Below are 13970 nucleotides of genomic sequence, written 5' to 3'. Positions count from 1 at the left end.
CCTAGGTATTTTATTCTTTTTGTTGCAGTGGTAAATGGGAGTGTTTCCTTAATTTCACTTTCAGATTTTTCATCATTAGTGTATAGGAAAGCAAGAGATTTCTGTGCATTAATTTTGTATCCTGCTACTTTGCCAAATTCATTGATTACCTCTAGTAGTTTTCTGGTAGCATCTTTAGGATTCTCCATGTATAGTATCATGCCATCTGCAAACAGTGACAGCTTTCCTTCTTCCTTCCCGATTTGGATTCCTTTTATTTCTTTTTCTTCTCTGATTGCTGTGGCTAAAACTTCCAAAACAATGTTGAATAATAGTGGTGAGACTGGGCAACCTTGTTTTGTTCCTGACCTTAGTGGAAATGGTTTCAGTGTTTCACCATGAGGACGATTTTGGCTGTGGGTTTGTCGTATATGGCCTTTATTATGTTGAGGTAAGTTGCCTCTTTGCCTACTTTCTGGAGGGTTTCTATCATAAATGGGCGTTGAATTTTGTCGAAAGATTTTTCTGTATCTATTGAGATGATCTTTTGGATTTTATTCTTCAATTTGTTAATATGGTGTATCACATTGATTGATTTGCGTATATTGAAGAATCGTTGCATTCCTGGGATAAACCCCACTTGATCATGGTGTATGATCCTTTTAATGTGCTGTTGGATTGTCTTTGCTAGTATTTTGTTGAGGATTTTTTTTTTTTTTTAAACATCTTTATTGAAGTATAATTGCTTTACAATGGTGTGCTAGCGTCTGCTTTACAACAAAGTGAATCAGTTACACATATACATATGTTGCCATATCTCTTCCCTCTTGCATCTCCCTCCCTCCCACCCTCCCTATCCCACCCCTCTAGGTGGTCACAAAGCACCGAGCTGATCTCCCTGTGCTATGCGGCTGCTTCCCACTAGTTATCTATTTTACATTTGGTAGTGTATATATGTCCATGACACTCTCTCACCCTGTCACATCTCACCCCTCCCCCTCCCCATATCCTCAAGTCTATTCTCTAGTAGGTCTGTGTCTTTATTCCCATCTTGCCACTAGGTTCTTCATGACCTCTTTTTTTTTTTTTCCCTTAGATTCCATATATATGTGTTAGCATACTGTATTTGTTTTTCTCTTTCTGACTTACTTCACTCTGTATGACAGACTCTAACTCCATCCACCTCATTACAAACACCTCCATTTCATTTCTTTTTATGGCTGAGTAATATTCCATTGTATATATGTGCCACATCTTCTTTATCCATTCATCCGATGATGGACACCTAGGTTGCTTCCATGTCCTGGCTATTGTAAACAGAGCTGCAATGAATATTTTGGTACATGACTCTTTCTGAATTATGGTTTTCTCAGGGTATATGCCCAGTAGTGGGATTGCTGGGTCATATGGTAGTTCTATTTTTAGTTTTTTAAGGAACCTCCATACTGTTCTCCATAGTGGCTGTATCAATTTACATTCCCACCAACAGTGCAAGAGTGTTCCCTTTTCTCCACACCCTCTCCAGCATTTATTGTTTCTAGATTTTTTGATGATGGCCATTCTGACCGGTGTGAGATGATACCTCATTGTAGTTTTGATTTGCATTTCTCTAATGATTAATGATGTTGAGCATTCTTTCATGTGTCTGTTGGCAATCTGTATCTCTTCTTTGGAGAAATGTCTATTTAGGTCTACTGCCCATTTTTGGATTGGGTTGTTTGTTTTTTTGTTATTGAGCTGCATGAGCTGCTTGTAAATCTTGGAGATTAATCCTTTGTCCGTTGCTTCATTTGCAAATATTTTCTCCCATTCTGGGGGTTGTCTTTTGGTCTTGTTTATGGTTTCCTTTGCTGTGCAAAAGCTTTTTAGTTTCATTAGGTCCCATTTGTTTATTTGTGTTTTTATTTCCATTTCTCTAGGACCTGGGTCAAAAAGGATCTTGCTGTGACTTATGTCATACAGTGTTCTGCCTATGTTTTCCTCTAAGAGTTTGATAGTGTCTGGCCTTACACTTAGGTCTTTAATCCATTTTGAGTTTATTTTTGTGTATGGTGTTAGGGAGTGTTCTAATTTCATACTTTTACATGTACCTGTCCAATTTTCCCAGCACCACTTATTGAAGAGGCTGTCTTTTCTCCACTGTATATGCTTGCCTCCTTTATCAAAGATAAGGTGACCATATGTGCGTGGGCTTATCTCTGGGCTTTCTATCCTGTTCCATTGATCTATATTTCTGTTTTTGTGCCAGTACCAAACTGTCTTGATTACTGTAGCTTTGTAATATAGTCTGAAGTCAGGGAGCCTGATTCCTCCAGCTCCATTTTTCGTTCTCAAGATTGCTTTGGCTATTCGGGGTCTTTTGTGTTTCCATACAAATTGTGAAATTTTTTGTTCTAGTTCTGTGAAAAATGCCACTGGTAGTTTGATAGGGATTGCATTGAATCTGTAGATTGCTTTGGGTAGCAGAGTCATTTTCACAATGTTTATTCTTCCAATCCAAGAACATGGTATATCTCTCCATCTGTTTGTATCATCTTTAATTTCTTTCATCAGTGTCCTATAATTTTCTGCATACAGGTCTTTTGTCTCCTTAGGTAGGTTTATTCCTAGGTATTTTATTCTTTTTGTTGCAATGGTAAACGGGAGTGTTTTCTTAATTTCACTTTCAGATTTTTCATCATTAGTATACAGGAATGCAAGAGATTTCTGTGCATTAATTTTGTATCCTGCTACTTTACCAAATTCATTGATTAGCTCTAGTAGTTTTCTGGTAGCATCTTTTGGATTCTCTATGTATAGTATCATGCCATCTGCAAACAGTGACAGCTTTACTTCTTCTTTTCCGATTTGGATTCCTTTTATTTCTTTTTCGTCTCTGATTGCTGTGGCTAACACTTCCAAAACTATGTTGAATAATAGTGGTGAGAGTGGGCAACCTTGTCTTGTTCCTGATCTTAGTGGAAATGGTTTCAGTTTTTCACCATTGAGGACAATGTTGGCTGTGGGTTTGTCATCTACGGCCTTTATTATGTTGAGGAAAGTTCCCTCTATGCCTACTTTCTGCAGGACTTTTATCATAAATGGGTGTTGAATTTTGTCGAAAGCTTTCTCTGCATCTATTGAGATGATCATATGGTTTTTCTCCTTCAATTTGTTAATATGATGTATCACGTTGATTGATTTGCGTATATTGAAGAATCCTTGCATTCCTGGAATAAACCCCACTTGATCATGGTGTATGATCCTTTTAATGTGCTGTTGGATTCTGTTTGCTAGTATTTTGTTGAGGATTTTTGCATCTATGTTCATCAGTGATATTGGCCTGTAGTTTTCTTTCTTTGTGACATGTTTGTCTAGTTTTGGTATCAGGGTGATGGTGGCCTCATAGAATGAGTTTGGGAGTGTTCCTCCCTCTGCTATATTTTGGAAGAGTTTGAGAAGGGTAGGTGTTAGCTCTTCTCTAAATGTTGGATAGAATTCGCCTGTGAAGCCATCTGATCCTGGGCTTTTGTTTGTTTTGAACATTTTTAATTACAGTCTCAATTTCAGTGCTTGTGATTGGTCTGTTTATATTTTCTATTTCTTCCTGGTTCAGTCTCGGAAGGTTGTGCTTTTCTAAGAATTTTTCCATTTCTTCCAGGTTGTCCATTTTTTTGGCATATAGCTGCTTGTAGTAATCTCTGATCATTTGTATTTCTGCAGTGTCAGTTGTTACTTCTCCTTTTTCATCTCTAATTCTATTGATTTAAGTCTTCTCCCTTTTTTTCTTGATGAGTCTCACTAATGGTTTATCAATTTTGTTTATCTTCTCAAAGAACCAGCTTTTAGTTTTATTGATCTTTGCTACTGTTTCCTTCATTTCTTTTTCGTTTATTTCTGATCTGATCTTTAGGATTTCTTTCCTTCTGCTAACTTTGGGGGGTTTTTTTATTCTTCTCTTTCTAATTGCTTTAGGTGTAAGGTTAGGTTTTTTATTTGAGATGTTTCTTGTTTCTTAAGGTAGGATTGTATTGCTATAAACTTCCCTCTTAGAACTGCTTTTGCTGCATCCCATAGGTTTTGGGTCATCCTGTTTTCATTGTCATTTTTATCTAGGTATTTTTTTATTTCCTCTTTGATTTCTTCAGTCATCTCTTGGTTATTAAGTAGTGTATTGTTTAGCCTCCATGTGTTTGTACTTTTTACAGATTTTTTCCTGTAATTGATATCTAGTCTCATAGCATTGTGGTCGGAAAAGATACTTGATACGATTTCAGTTTTCATAAATTTACCAAGGCTTGATTTGTGACCCAAGATATGATCTATCCTGGAGAATATTCCATGAGCACTTGAGAAGAAAGCGTATCCTGTTGTTTTTGGAGGGAAGGTCCTATAAATATCAATTAAGTCCATCTTGTTTAATGTGTCATTTAAAGCTTGTGTTTATTTATGTATTTTCATTTTGGATGATCTGTCCATTGGTGAAAGTGGGGTGTTAAAGTCCCCTACTATGATTGTGTTACTGTTGATTTCGCCTTTTATGGCTGTTAGCATTTGCCTTATGTATTGAGGTGCTCCTATGTTGGGTGCATAAATATTTACAATTGTGATATCTTCTTCTTGGATTGATCCCTTGATCGTTCTGTAGTGTCCTTCTTTGTCTCTTGTAATAGTCTTTGTTTTAAAGTCTGTTTTGTCTGATGTGAGAATTGCTACTCCAGCTTTCTTTTGATTTCCATTTGCATGGAATATCTTTTTCCATCCCCTCACTTTCAGTCTGTATGTGTCCCTAGGTCTGAAGTGGTCCTCTTGTAGACAACATGTATACAGGTCTTGTTTTTGTATCCATTCAGCCAGTCTATGTCTTTTGTTTGGAACACTTAATCCATTTACATTTAAGGTAATTATCGATATGTATGTTCCTATTACCATTTTCTTAATTGTTTTGGGTGTGTTATTGTAGGTCTTTTCCTTCTCTTGGGTTTCCTGCCTATAGATGTGCCTTTAGCATTTGTTGTAAAGCTGGTTTGGTGGTGCTGAATTCTCTTAGCTTTTGCTTGTCTATAAAGGTTTTAATTTCTCCATCGAATATGAATGAGATCCTTGCTGGGTAGAGTAATGTTGGTTTTAGGTTTTCCCCTTTCATCACTTTAAATATGTCCTGCCACTCCCTTCTGGCTTGCAGGGTTTCTGCTGAAAGATCAGCTGTTAACCTTATGGGGATTCCCTTGTGTGTTATTTGTTGTTTTTCCCTTGCTGCTTTCAGTATTTCTTCTTTGTATTTAATTTTTGATAGTTTGATTAATATGTGTCTTGGTGTGTTTCTCCTTGGATTTATCCTGTATGGGACTCTCTGTGCTTCCTGGACTTGAGTAAGTATTTCCTTTCCCATATTAGGGAAGTTTTCAACTATAATCTCTTCAAATATTTTCTCAGTCCCTTTCTTTTTCTCTTCTTCTTCTGGGACCCCTATGATTCGAATGTTGGTGTGTTTAATGTTGTTCCAGAGGTCTCTGAGACTGTCCTCAATTCTTTTCATTCTTTTTTCTTTATTCTGCTCTGCAGTAGTTATTTCCACTATTTTATCTTCCAGGTCACTTATCCGTTCTTCTGCCTCAGTTATTCTGCTATTGATTCCAATTTCATTTATTGTGTTGTTCATCATTGTTTGTTTGGTCTTTAGTTCTTCTAGGTCCTTGTTAAACATTTCTTGTATTTTCTCCATTCTATTTCCAAGATTTTGGATCATCTTTACTATCATTATTCTGAATTCTTTTTCAGGTAGACTGCCTATTTCCTCTTCATTTGTTAGGTCTGGTGGGTTTTTGCCTTGCTCCTTCATCTGCTGTGTGTTTCTCTGTCTTCTCATTTTGCTTAACTTACTGTGTTTGGGGTCTCCCTTTCCCAGGCTGCAGGTTCGTAATTCCCGTTGTTTTTGGTGTCTGCCCCTAGTGGGTAAGTTTGGTTCAGTGGGTTGTGTAGGCTTTCTGGTGGAGGGGACTGATGCCTGTGTTCTGGTGCGTGGGGCTGGATCTTGTCTTTCTGGTGGGCAGGTCCGTGTATGGTGGTGTGTTTTGGGGTGTCTGTGACCTTATTATGATTTTAGGCAGCCTCTCTGCTAATGGGTGGGGTTGTGTTCCTGTCTTGCTAGTTGTTTGGTATAGGGTGTCCAGCACTGTAGCTTGCTGGTCATTGAGTGGAGCTAGGTCTTGGTGTTGAGATGGAGATCTCTGGGAGATTTTCACTGTTTGATATTACATGGAGCTGGGAGGTCTCTGGTGGACCAATGTCCTGAACTCGGCTCTCCCACCTCAGAGGCACAGCCCTGATGCCTGGCTGGAGCACCAAGAGCCTGTCATCCACATGGCTCAGAATAAAAGGGAGAAAGCAAGAAAGAAAGCAAGAAAGAAAGAAAGAAAAAATAAAATAAAATAAAGTTATTAAAATAAAAAATAATTATTAAAAATTAAAAAAATTTAAAAAGTGATTAAAAAAAAGAAAGAAATAAAGAAAGAAGAGAGCAACCAAACCAAAAAACAAATCCACCAATGATAACAAGCACTAAAAAGTATACTTAAAAAAAAAAAAAAGCACAGAAAGAACCCTAGGACAAATGGTAAAAGCAAAGCTATACAGACGAAATCACACACAGAAGCATATACATACACACTCACAAAAAGAGAAAAAGGAAAAAATATATATATATATCATTGCTCCCAAAGACCACCTCCTCAGTTTGGGATGATTTGTTGTCCATTCAGGTATTCCACAGATGCAGGTACATCAAGTTGATTGTGGAGATTTAATCCGCTGCTCCTGAGGCTGCTGGGAGAAATTTCCCTTTCTCTTCTTTGTTCGCACAGCTCCCGGGGTTCGGCTTTGGATTTGGCTCCGCCTCTGCGTGTAGGTCGCCTGAGGGCATCTGTTCTTCACTCAGACAGAACGGGGTTAAAGGAGCAGCTGCTTCGGGGGCTCTGGCTCACTCAGGCCAGGGGGAGGGAGGGGTAGGATGCGGGGCGAGCCTGCGGCGGCAGAGGCCGGCGTGACGTTGCAGCAGCCTGAGGCACGCCGTGCGTTCTCCCGGGGAAGTTGTCCCCGGATCACGGGACCCTGGCAGTGGCGGGCTGCACAGGCTCCCGGGAGGGGAGGTGTGGAGCGTGACCTGTGCTCGCACACAGGCTTCTTGGTGGCGGCAGCAGCAGCCTTAGCGTCTCATGCCCGTCTCTGGGGTCCGCGCTGATAGCCGCGGCTCGTGCCTGTCTCTGGAGCTCCTTTAAGCGGAGCTTTTAATCCCCTCTCCTCGCGCACCAGGAAACAAAGAGGCCAGAAAAAGTCTCTCGTCTCTTCGACAGCTCCAGACTTTTTCCCGGACTCCCTGCCGGCTAGCTGTGGCGCACTAGCCCCTTCAGGCTGTGTTCACGCCGCCAACCCCAGTCCTCTCCTGCGATCCGACCTCCGAAGCCCGAGCCTCAGCTCCCAATCCCCGCCCGCCCCGGCGGGTGACCAGACAAGGCTCTCGGGCTGGTGAGTGCTGGTCGGCACCGAGCCTCTGTGCGGGAATCTCTCCGCTTTGCCCTCCGCACCCCTGTGGCTGCGCTCTCCTCTGTGGCTCTGAAGCTTCCCCCGTCCGCCACCCGCAGTCTCCTACCGTGAAGGGGTTTCCTAGTGTGTGGAAAACTTTCTTCCTCCACAGCTCCCTCCCACTGGTGCAGGTCCCGTCCCTATTCTTTTGTCTCTGTTTTTTCTTTTTTCTTTTGCCCTACCCAAATACGTGGGGAGTTTCTTGCCTTTTGGGAGGTCTGAGGTCTTCTGCCAGCGTTCGGTAGGTGTTCTGTAGGAGTTGTTCCACACGTAGATGTATTTCTGATGTATTTGTGGGGAGGAAGGTGATCTCCACGTCCTATTCTTCCGCCATCTTGAAGCTCCTCCTGTGAATGTTATTAAGGGGATATATGAGTATAGTGAAGTATAATTAGATCTCATTTTTGTTTCTTGATATCATATTGATTGTGATAACAGTTTTGTAGTTTTTACAGCTTATATGGAAATGGTCACATTAAACTGATAGTCTATAAAACAAATGCACATTTTAACACATATTTAAGAAGCATATTACAAAGAGAGAGACTTTGGGAAAAGGAAAAGTAGCTATCATTCTTGATACTATTTGGCAAAAGTTCACAATAAATAAATTGCCTGTTTTCAGGGTCACTTTTTGCCTAAAAACAAATAACATTTAAGAATTTATGTCATCAAAAATTAACTCCTACTGTTGGAAAACAGAAAAACACTACTCATCTGTTTCCAATGTTGTGAAAGTCACAAATACGTTCTCCCAAAAGCTGTATGCACATCTACTCATATTTTATTTTATTTTTAAAAAATATTTATTTATTTATTTTTTGGCTGTGTTGGGTCTTAGTTGTGGCGTGCGGGCTTCTCTTTAGCTGTGGTGCATGCGTGGGCTCCAGAGCACGCGGGCTAAGTAGTTGCAGCATGCAGTGTCCCTCGTTGGGGCGCACGGGCTCCAGAGTGCATGGGCTTTGTAGTTGTGGCGCATGGGTTCCAGAGCATGTGGGCTCTGTAGTTGCAGCAAGTGGGCTCTCTAGTTATGGCACGCAGGCCCAGTAGTTGTGGCGTGCGGGCTTAGTTGCCCTGTGGCATGTGGGATCTTAGTTCCCCGACCAGGTATTGAACTCGCATCCCCTATATTGGAAGGTGGATTCTTAACCGGTGGACCACGAGGGAAGTCCCATGTACTCATATTTTAAATGTCCTACTGTACATTAGGAAATGTGCAGTGAATCTTTTTGTAAAATGAAGAATCCCTTTTTAGAATAATGTGATTAATTTCCTCTCTGTAGGAGAACTCTAGGTTAGTTAGAAACTAGATCATCTAGTCAGATTGGCTGGTAGATTCTAAGCCCCTTGAGTGCAACGTTCTATCTTTTTAAAATCTTAACATCATTTATAATTCCTCATGTGGTAGTTCACATATAGCAGGTGTTTGTTCAGCTTTCTTGGGGTATAATTAACAAATAAAATTATAAGATGTTTAAAGTGTACATCATGTGATATGATATACATATACATTGTGAAAGATTTCTTCCCATCTAGTTAATTAACACATGCATCACCTCACATACTTATCTTTTATTGTGTGTATGTGAGAACACTTAAGTTTTACTTTCAGCAAATTTCAATTATACAATACAGTGTTATTAACTAGAGTCACCATGTTATACATTAGCTCCTCAGAACTTATTCATCTTATAGCTGAAAGTCTGTAAGTCACTTTTACCATCCTCTCCCTATTTCCCCCACTCCCCAGCCCACAGCAACCACTTTTCTACTGTGTTTCCCATGAGTTTGACTTTTTATTTAGATTTCACTTATAAGTGATACCATGCAGTATTTGTCCTTCTTTGTCTGGCTTACTTCACTTAGCATAATGTCCTCAATTTCCATCCATGTTGTCTCAAACAGCAGGATTTCCTTCTTTCTCATGGCTGAATAATACTCCATTGCATACATATACCACATCTTTTTTATCCTTTCATCCATTGATGGATACTTAGGTTGTTTCTATATCTTGGCTGTTGTGAATAATGCTGCAATGAATGTGGAAGTGCAGATATCTCTTTGATATCCTGTTTTCATTTCCTTTGGATATATACCCAGTAGTAGGATTGCTGAATCATATGGTTTGAATATTCATTGCCTGTTGAGTGAGAGAGCTTGGAGAAAATTAAAGAAACTCTGCTTTTTGTGCTTTCTCTCAAAAATGGAGACGATGAAACATGCCTTAGGAAAACAAAATTCTGATGTGGAAAGGATACCCAGAGCCTGAAGAATTGGTGGATACTTGGTCACAGAGGAGACTGTGGGATATATAAGGAATAATGATGCAAAATAGATAAGGAAACTCTGGTAGTAGGGTCAGGTGTAGGTGTGAAATCTAAGCTATGTGAAACATATTAAGATTTGAATTTCTACAACTAATCTTAGACAAATAGATGGACTGATTTATATCATTTTCACTCCATGTCCTGATTTGTAATGAAAATGTAATAAATTAGCTGGAATTTGGGGTACCATTTGAAGTGTAGCATAGATGAAGAAGCTCTTTGCTGAAAGCCACAAAGAATAAAAGAAATCATTGTTTAAAATCACAGGAGTATGATGCATCAATCATTAACTGAAAGTTTTTGTAAACATAATTCTCATTTTTCAATTCAGATTAAATGGGAAGATTTTAAAAACAAATTTTGATAACTTAGTTTTGCTCTTCACAAAATAGCAACTGCTCTGTTGTCTTCCTTTTGCTAAACAGCAGATCATTGGTCATATACAATCTAAGGAACAGAGTGTGAAAACACTAGCCTTCTTTCTTTTCTAAACATGAGATTTCTTATCAAATCCAAACAGCTTTGATTTGAATATTTGTGTAAACGAATTTACAGTTTCTTTCCCTGAAATGAGTGATCCTTGTATAGAAGGCAAGTATGTAGATGTCAACATGCTTTCTCAAACAGCTGTGTCATAGGTTATAGGGCTTAGTGGGGAAAAAAAGATAGACTAGTCGAGAGAGAGAGAGTTACACAGACATAGAAAACAAACTTATGGTTAGCAAAGGAGACAGAGAAGGGGAGGGATAAATTAGGAATTTGCGATTAACAGATACACACTACTATGTATAAAATAGATAAACAGCAAGGACCTACTGTATAGCACAGGGAACTATATTCAGTATCTTGTAATAATCTATAATAGAAAAGAATCTGAAAAAATATATATATGTATAAGTGAATCACTTTGCTGTACACTTGAATCATTTTACGTCAAGTATACTTCAAAAAAAAAAAAAGGAGAGAGAGAGAACGCCTCACTGTGTGGTCTTGGACAGCCTATTAAACATCTCTGAGACTATATCTTGACTTGTAAAATGGGGCAATGGGTCGTTGTTAGGATAAGAGAAAATATTTGGAAAGCATATGCCATTTGATTGGTGCTTAATAAGTGCTAGCTAATTTCCTCTTATGATTGTAAGGAGCTGAGATGCAAATTGCAATGCCACTGAAAGGGAAACCAATCAATTAACCAAAGAGGAACCCAAAAATGGAAGTAAAACCAGAAAAACAAAACTGTTTAACACACAGAAGCTGTAGATGAGCTTTGGGGAGAGAGCAGTTGTGTTTACCCAAAGCAGCTTCAGTGTATTTTGTTTGGGGAAGAATGGAGTGAGATCATGTAAGAGACCTTGGACAAGAGTGGGGCTAATAACAGTACTCATCTCATAGAGTTATTGTAGGGGATTAAATGAGATACTATTTGTGATGCACCATGCATAGTACTTAGAACAAAATAAATGCTTAATGAACAGAAATAAAAGGGTCTTTTCAGACCAAACACATATTTTATTGATGAAGAAAGTGAGGCTCAGGAGAATTAGGTAACTCTAAGCTTACACCAAAGGAAAAATAGGCCCTTGGTCACCTGATTCCCAAGTCCAGGACTCTTTCTATTTTACCATCCTTCTGAAGTTATTTAAGAATCATTGCAATATACTCCATAACTTCCTACATTTATTCAGTAACTAAATCACATTTCTGAGGAATTATTCTGTTCACAATGCTTAGTGTCTGGGAACCCTGAATAATAATGGAATAATAATGCTTTAGATGGTGTTTAAGAGTTTATCAAGGTACAGGTAATGCATTTAGATTGTATTACTATCATTGTCCTCTTATGAAGCCTGGCTTCTGCCCCCTGGTGCTGGCGGTGTGGAAGTCCTGAACTTCATGGAAGTTCTGCTCAATGTCTAGGTTTGAGTCAAATGTTGATAAGAAATTAAACAAGCAGTCCTTCAAACCAAACATCCGTGCTCATGATCTGGATGTGAAGTTACAAGCCAGAGACCACCTAAGCATACCAATGGGTAGCAGAATGACTTCACCTTACTCAGAAAGTAATCCATTTGTGAGAAACCATTGCAGGCAGTTTGGCACAGCTGAACTTCATCTTTAACCTTTTACTGTGATTTATGTGATTAGGCTACTGGAGGATGTGGTTTTCAACAGCATGATTAAAGCACTTTGGGGAAATAATTTCTGTCTCAAGCACCGTGCGTACATTTTTGTTTTCAAGTGTTTGTCCTTTCTCATTAAAAGGAAAGACAGGAAATGGAGAAATATTGACTTTTAAACATTGTCTTGGACAGAAAAGAGAAATGACAAAACAACAGAGTCAAAGCCAGGGTGCTGGTCTTTTGCAGACCTGTACAGTATGGTTTCTTGCCTCAGCATTCCCCAGATTTGCGAATTTCATCCATCTGCCAGGGATTTGTGTTTTTCCTAAACTTAGGAGACCCATCAACTTTTAAATGTTACCAAGCAAGGACTTATTTAAAAACAAACAAACACACATGACTATCTAAGAACTAATTTTATAAAAGAAAGGACATTTTAATACCAGAAAAATAAGACAATTATAATTGTATAATAATGGGCAATTTTATCCAAGGAAATACAATTGTTGTATTAGTCTTTTGTTTTCTCATTTTGCCAGGAAGTAGGTTTAGAGTTCCCTATTCAGAGGACCTGCTCAAATCCAGTTCAGACTAATTTTAGGCCAGAAATATTAAACTCTGCTTCTGCATTTGCCTCTGTGCCTCAAGTTATGTTTAGAGCTTCCCAAAGAGTCTTCAAAATCAATGAAATTTATAGACAATATATGTTGTTCCACATTTATGGGAGTAGGGAGGAATGCTTTAAGAATTCAGCTGAGTAGTGAGATTTGCAAATCCCAAATTCTGAGTCATCATTCTTAACTCTACTTGTCGTTTGCCATTTTCTTTTGAGAAATAGGATCTTGTGCTCTTGCACCATGGTACTTTACATCTCAACAAAAAGGAAAAGAGTATATGTTCTTTCTAGAGACAGTAGGTTGTGGGTGACCTATCTGAGTTCACTGGCTCACTGAACATTGATTAACATTTAAAATGTATGCAAACTCAACTCCTAATTAAAGTCCAATAATGTAAGACTTTGAACCTGTTCACTGCCTTTGGAAATGATCACAGATGCTGGCTGCTTATCATGAAAAAGTCATTATGGTAAATGACCAACTCCCCCACCTTCTCCCATCAGCTGCAAAAGTGACTCTCCATTGTAGGGATCTGCAAATGGTGCATGTTGCAGAGTCCAATGTCTCCTGGTAGCTGGAATTGTTATGCAAATTATCTTGGTTATAGGAAGAATAAACTTTATAGAGCTCCTGTCATATGCGAATTTGCAAGCAAGTACCAAATTTGGAGATGGTGAACCCTAGCGTTGATCTGCAGGGTCATCAAGAGCTCTTGATGGCAATTTGAGCATGGTGGTGATAAAGGATGAGAGACCCTTCTTCCCATTCTTTATTCTTACTCCCTTGCTTTGCTCAGTCTTTGTGGGAGTGTTTATACGAAGCACAGAGAGGGAGTCAGAAAAAAGTGATGAAATCCAAAAGACGTCAGAGGACAGAAATATTTAGGCACCAGGTATTAGTTGCATGTTGAAGAATTAGTCAATTTGTTTGCCAGAGATGGGGAGAGAATCCAAGTAAGAATGAAAGACTCAGCCTCAGAAGAGAAAAAGAGGAAAAAGTGAGAACCAACATTAATTGTGTACTTGCTGTGTGCCAGAGATTCCAGTACGTATATTACCCATTTTCTCATCTGACCTGTATGATAACCTGATGAACCAGGTTGTGTTATTTTACAGGTGAAGAATCTGGGGTTCAGAAAGGTTGGTGTACATGTGGAAGGGTCTAATGACTCAAAGCCAAATTTCAACTCTAAATCTGATTTGAAAATTCATGGCCTTTGCCCCCTCAAATTTGCTGCCTCTTAAAATTACTCAAAAATGCACTCTTGGAAATGAACCTCAGAAACATGATTTCAGAGCTGTAGTTTCAATTCTATGTTCGCCTGGACTTTAGTGCCGCAGAGGCAATGTGGTTACCATAGCTGTTTT

The sequence above is a fragment of the Eubalaena glacialis genome, chromosome 9 (assembly GCF_028564815.1).
Source record: "Eubalaena glacialis isolate mEubGla1 chromosome 9, mEubGla1.1.hap2.+ XY, whole genome shotgun sequence".
Classification (NCBI taxonomy): domain Eukaryota; kingdom Metazoa; phylum Chordata; class Mammalia; order Artiodactyla; family Balaenidae; genus Eubalaena; species Eubalaena glacialis.
The sequence above is the reverse complement of the archived record's forward strand: the minus strand, read 5'-3'. Positions refer to the sequence as shown.